Genomic DNA, 6,645 nt, shown 5'->3' with positions numbered 1-6,645 from the left:
TTATCAATCAATATCACCCCAATATATTTAATGAAATTAAAAAAAAATAATTCCAGACTTTCTATCCCCCCTTTATTTTCTTTCTTTTTTGTACTGGGCTTCCCATGAAATTCCATCAGACATCTCCTGCTATACCAGCATCAGTTCTCTGACAAAATTTCCTAACAAGGGACCCAAGAACATGGCTCTCATATATTCTTATAGCTATTTATGCAGAGGAGCGCTTACGGCAATAATCTATCCTGAGAGGATCTCGGAGTAGCTAATGCCCTATTCTCCCATTGGGGAGAATAGTCGCCTTCTGTGTTCAAAGACTAAAAAAAAAAAAAAAAAAGAAAGATTCATTTTTCTCTTGGCTTGAACCCTCTCCCCAATGTTATAATTGCCTGTGCTTCCAAACCTTAGAAATGGTTTCACAGAGGGCTCTGGACCCAGTCCTCTGCTTTTGCCAAGGATTTTGATTTCCAAGATGTCTCCCCTCTGCCACATGTCCTCAACATACATATTTCCTATTAAAACCTCAAACTGAGACCAATGTTTCCCACCTCAGAAAGATCATTAGAAATGAGCTTCAGAGAAATACTTTACTAATTCCCTTTAGTTTGCTCCTACATTGTCTTTCTGCTCTAAACATCATGATAGCCATTATCAAGACTCCCATCTCCCAAGTCTGGGGTCAGCACAGCTCCTCTGAGCTCCCATAGCGACCTTGCACATCCTCTAACATGGCGTTTATCACACTGTGTTACAATCGGCTATTCAGTGATTCATTACCCTCACTAGACTAAGTTCTGTGAGGGCAGGGACCATTTCTATATGGTCCTTCATTGGAACAAGAACAATGGCCCCTGGAACAATGCCTGGTGTAGAGTTGGTATTCAATAATCATTTGTTCTCACTCTCACTCCCTTTACTTCAGCATCTCTGCTGATTCTGCTCTGAACTAGAGAATTGCCTTTACTTATTCGTCAGGTATAGACTAATATTCTAATAGTTCTGTATTAGTTCTATAAATATTCTAAATATTCTAATAATTCTATAGACTAAGAAACTAATATTCCTTTCTGATACTTTTCCTTTCTGGGCTCCGTGTTCTCTCGCTAATCCATGCATATATAAATATTTAAGTTCCTCTCAATTCTTTTCCTCTAAATTCTTTTCTCCATTCTCATATGTCTTCCTTTCCCCTTGCTAATTTTAACATGATCATTAAACCTAGATAGTGTTACTTCACATATGAGCAACTGATATCTCGTACACATTACCAGTGATTGTGTCAATAGTTGTAAATCCTAACAAGCAAGAAAGCAATAGAAGAGACTCATGACATTCCATTCCTTTACAGTGCAATTTTCCTAATTCAAAATAGAAATTGCCTTTCCCATGAATTTTTCTATCATCACATCTCATTTACTTTCAAAACACTGTATCAGTGGGTCTTGAGCTTGAGTATACATCAGAACCACCTGGAGAGCTGACAAAATAAAAACAAAATCATTAGGGCTCACGCCTAGAGTCTCATTCAGTAGGTCTGGGGTGACAGGTTGAGAATGTACATTTTAACAAGCTCCTAGGTGACACTGCTTAAGGACCACACTTTAGAATCACTGCACTGTGTCATTAAATGACAAACTGAAACAAAATATAAGAAAAAGTCATTAATAAATTCTTCCAAATCTATGTACAAAAGAATTGCTCTCTATGATTGGTCATGACCAAAGTAGTAACATCATTCGGGATTTCAATCCAATGTGACACTATGGCTCAAATGATCAGCCCATTGTTGACTGTGAGCCCATTGTTGACTATCACGCAAAAGAAATATACATTTTTTCTTTCCAATAAAACTTTGTTACTGGTTACTAAAATTAAAGAAAACTACAATGGCCCTGGGAAACGTGCTAGGAAGGGCAGCTAGGTTGATGGAAAGCAAGAGTTCCACTGGACCGAAGGCTGCCTTATAAGGCCCAATGAAAGAAGGGGAGAGCATTTTTCATTTCAGAATGGTTAAAGCTAAGAAATGGGACAATTGAAGCCTCTAACATCAGGAGCAGTACAGATACGTAGGTTGATCACCCAATTCTGAAATCCTGGAATGCAGAGAGTACTTTGAGACTTGAGCTTAAGGACATCTATGAAGGAAGTATTATACTACTTTATTCAGTGGGTTTAATTTATAGTACTCATAATCCCTGAGAATGATGGAAGGAAAAATAAAGATACTCAAAATATATTTTGTCAAGTAGATGAATGATAAAACGAGGAATTGTTAGCTTTTTGTGGTTCACAGAAGGTAGGCACACTTACCTCCCTATCACACGTCCCCTACTGCAGCCTTTGGTAAAAGAATATGGTAAATACTCCTTGAGTTTTGCCTTGTAAAGCAGTTCTAATCCCTAAGATCAGATGAGCAATCTAAGACCTTTAGATTTCATGTGGTCCACTTCACCTTGAAATATGGCCTGTGGAAAAGGTGAAAGGGATTAAGTACAAACTGCCAGTTATTAAAATAGTCATGGAAATATAAAGTACCACATCAATACAACAGCCATGTATGGTGCCATGTGGGAACTAGACTTATCAGGGTGGTCTCTTCATAAGGTATATAAATGTCTAATCACTAGGTTGTATACTTGAAACTAATATAATATTGTGTGTCAATTATAATTGAAAATTAAATTAAATAAAAAAGAAAAGAAATATGGCCTGTGATGGAATTCAGGACCAGTAACTAAAAATATTAAAGTGAATGAATAATAATCCTCTTCATTTACTCACACATGTTCCAGCTTTGATAAATCCCTTCCTGGGCATCGTAATTTAGGCATCCCTAATAACTGTGAGTTTTGGGACACATCTGTCACTCAGGGGCTAAGGCACAGGCAGATATAACACCAGACACTGAATCTTGTACTTTGCAGCCTCCAGAACTGTGAGAAATAAATATCTGTTGTTTACGCCACCCAGTCTGTGGTAGTCTGTGAGAAGAGCCTGAACAGACTGAGACTATATCCCAAATATTGCATGGGTCGTCCTGATCCTAAACATTTATTTGTTGTTTATCTGAAATTGAAATTTAACTAGGTATCCTGTATTTTATCTGGCGACCCTCCCCAGAAGGAACAGTGTCAGTGTCACAGAGTTAGATGCTGCTATTGTGCCCATTTCTATAGTGACTGAGTTCTCTTCTCCCTTGGAACTTCCCCACAAACCTCTTGCCTGAGAACCACTGTCCGATATTTCTGGAGACTCATCAATCAATGTGGCTAAAGAGGAAGCTCTTTTTTCAACAAATTCGATTTTTTATATTTCCTGAAGCACAGACCTCCTAGGGCACGTGGATAAGTTTCAAGTAGGTCTCTGAATCCACTGAAATTGTGTGGAAAATTTTGAGTCAATAGGCTTCCGTGCATTTTTCTGGCCAGGAGGCCCATAGCTTTCATCCCATTCTAAAAGGGGTAATGGACTCAAAATAGTTCCTTCCCAGGCAGAGGCACTGAGAAAACCCCGGGCAGCCTGTGAATCTTTCTTGGTGATTTTACATGAGGACAGAGATAGAGACATCAGTCATGGAACAAATGCTTTAGAACTCTTCTTTTAGGGAAATGTGGAACAAATATGAGAAACTTCTTTACCAGTTCAGAATTAATGATAGAGTTAGGCATTAGTCAGAAGGTTTTCCAGCAAATCCTCTCAGAAATAATCCACTCTGATTTTTCAGCACCTCTGTGGGTGAGATTTCTCTCCTTTAACTGTGGAGCTGTTTCAAAGCGTAGAGTAGACATTAGAGGCTACGCCACTTCCTCCTCAAACCCCTGTCTTTGCAGGGTTAAGAGGTTTTCCTGTGGTCAAATCCTGTAGACATGACCTTGTCATTACTTCTGTAAGTGTCTTGTACATTCACAGTGCTTGACAGTGAAGACCTCCTATTACCCTGTTTCCCTGAAATAAGACCTAGCTGGACAATCAGCTCTAATGCGTCATTTGGAGCAAAAATTAATATAAGAGCCGGTCTTATACTATATTATATTATACTAAAGACCCGGTCTTATATTATAGTAAAATAAGACCAGGTCTTACATTAATTTTTGCTCCAAAAGATACATTAAAGCTGATTGTCCAGCTAGGTCTTACTTTCGGGGAAACACGGTATAATTCTTTGCCTCTCATTTGGGTTTCTGTTCTCTTATAGGAAATGCCACAAAGTAGCAAGTATAGAAACAGTCTTGAGATCTAACGTAAGAAAGCAGAATATCGCATGCGTCATGCTTCCGTCCGTTCTCAGGACAATGGCATGGCCTAACCCTTCAAGCATTATGGTCTCCTAACAACAGTTTTCTGAATGCATGTGCTCATAAATGACATACTCACTTTACAAACTGTCAGGAAAGCCCCCAGACACATCTGCAGGATTCTCCAAGGGTTCCTGGCACAACATCATTAATGACATCGCAGAGTGGGTTATGTCCCATATACTCTGAGCATCTTGAAGGAACTGTATCTCAGTTGACTCTCCCCCCACACCCAGATCTACCTTAGTGCCATGAATACAGTAGGGAGCCATAAATGTTTGTTGAATTATTGAATGAAAGATGGATGAATGGATGGATGGATGGGTGAGTGAGTGAGTGAAAGCTATACAAGACCCAAGGAACAAGCGTAATATAGTTTGGGCAGGGGCTATATCAACCTTCCCTCTTCTGGATACAGGCTTCTCCCCCCAGAACTCAATGCAGAGTGACTCCATTCCTCTCCAGCCTCTAGACAGAAGGAAGCATATTTAGAATTTGTATTCTTCTCCTGAGGGACTTTATCTTTTATTTTTAGTATTCTGGTGAATTGATTTGGGAAAGAAACAGAGAAAACAGATTCTAAGATCCTAGATGCACCTTTAAAACATAGTCCATCAGGGTCACTAAGCCAGATCCAGATCAGAATAGACTTCTCAGAGGAACTGCTTTCTAAGACCTACCAGATGAATAGGGATTAATTAAGTAAATGGGATAATGAGTGTTGGAGCAGGGGGAGAAACCTGTGTTCTGAGTAGAGAAACTATATGTTTGTCTCATAGGCCAAGGGTGAGCGACACCTTGGCACATTTGAGACAGATCAGATAATTTATAAACCAAACTAAGTACCACCCTTAGGCATGGGCACATTCCTAAAACACCCCCACTCCTATCCCCATTCCCCTGCCCCCAGCTTGGGCCTATGTCTCAGGGGGCCTGTGCTTTGGAGGGCCTTCTTCGAATTTTTCTAAGACCTCCTCTGGTGTTTGGGATGAGCTGGGTATGACAGTGCCATTTGTGTGGCCATTTGGGTGGGACGTCCAGAGCCCAGACTGGGACCTGCATAGACTCTCTGTTTCTCTCTTCAGAGTGTTCTTCATCTTCTGTCCCATGTGTGGGGACAACCAGATGCCCCAGGGCTCATACTATGGGGTTCTCTTGAGGCCCCAGGGCCAGGCCCTGGCTCTAGAATGGCAGTCTGGCAAGCACATCACTCCTGCCGGCAGGTACAATATTTTTTTGTGGGGCATCACATGAAATTGGACTGCCAGAAATGGTGCTGACAAGCTGATTTGGGGTGTTTCTATAGACAGGGACCCCACAACATAATATTTGCCTGGGGCCTGTCTACCCTATGGGCAGCTATGTTAAGGAATTTGGATTTTATCCCAAGAGTAAGAGGGAAAATAAAACTACATTACCAAAAAGATCATTTTGTCTAAATCTTTTTTTAAATTAAAAATATATTTATTGTAATAAAATATATATAACATAAAATTTCCCACTATAACTATTTTTAAGTGTACAATTCAGTGGTATTAACACATTGTATACCATTAAAACTCCCATTTAGTAAGGAACTAAAGCCCAGAGAGGCCAGAGGGCTGGTCCAAGGTAACACAGGTGGTCAGTAGTAGAATTCTGCATTGTGCAATCAGGGCTTTTCCCACCTTTTCAATTCATTCATTTTATGGATAAGAAAACTGAGTACAGAAAGCCAAAGTGACCTTGGCCTAGTTAGGAGTAGGGCTAGCAAGATCTCTAGTCCTGATTCAGTGGTCTGCTTTCTCCACCTCACGACATCAGGATGCCCTAACCTCCCTCACCTTTCTCCTTCCCCAGTTCTTTCCACCAGAAATTCGAGGCTTTCTTGCACCAAAATGTAAGTTTCACACAGCCAATTATCACCTAAAAACGATTTTCTAAATTGGTGCTCAGGGGGTGTCAAATCCATTGGCTGCAATATGTCTTCACACAAGACTTCAGTAATTTGTCAGTTATGGATTAAAGAAACTACTCGCCACCATTTCCCATCACTGCCAAAATCCTTCATGCATTGTTTTGGCTGTAAATCAAGTCTAAGGAATTGGTAGAGTAATTCAGATGATTTCCAGTGCATTATATACATTGGGATTAGTTTGCTTCAACACATGGTCAGTTAAGAGTGTCTGGCATATAGTAGGTGATCAGTAAACATTTGTTGACAACATGAATGCAGCCATTATTCATTGACTCCCCCCACACACGCACTTAAAAAATTAAGGTATAATTTACATGCAGTAAAATGTACCATTTTGGGTACACAGTTCTGAGAGCTTTGACATGTGTTTACAGTCATGTAACCACAACAACAATC

Source organism: Rhinolophus sinicus, chromosome 5, assembly GCF_057876585.1.
Source record: "Rhinolophus sinicus isolate RSI-liver-muscle chromosome 5, RSI-T2T, whole genome shotgun sequence".
Taxonomy (NCBI): domain Eukaryota; kingdom Metazoa; phylum Chordata; class Mammalia; order Chiroptera; family Rhinolophidae; genus Rhinolophus; species Rhinolophus sinicus.
Note: the sequence above shows the minus strand (reverse complement) of the source record.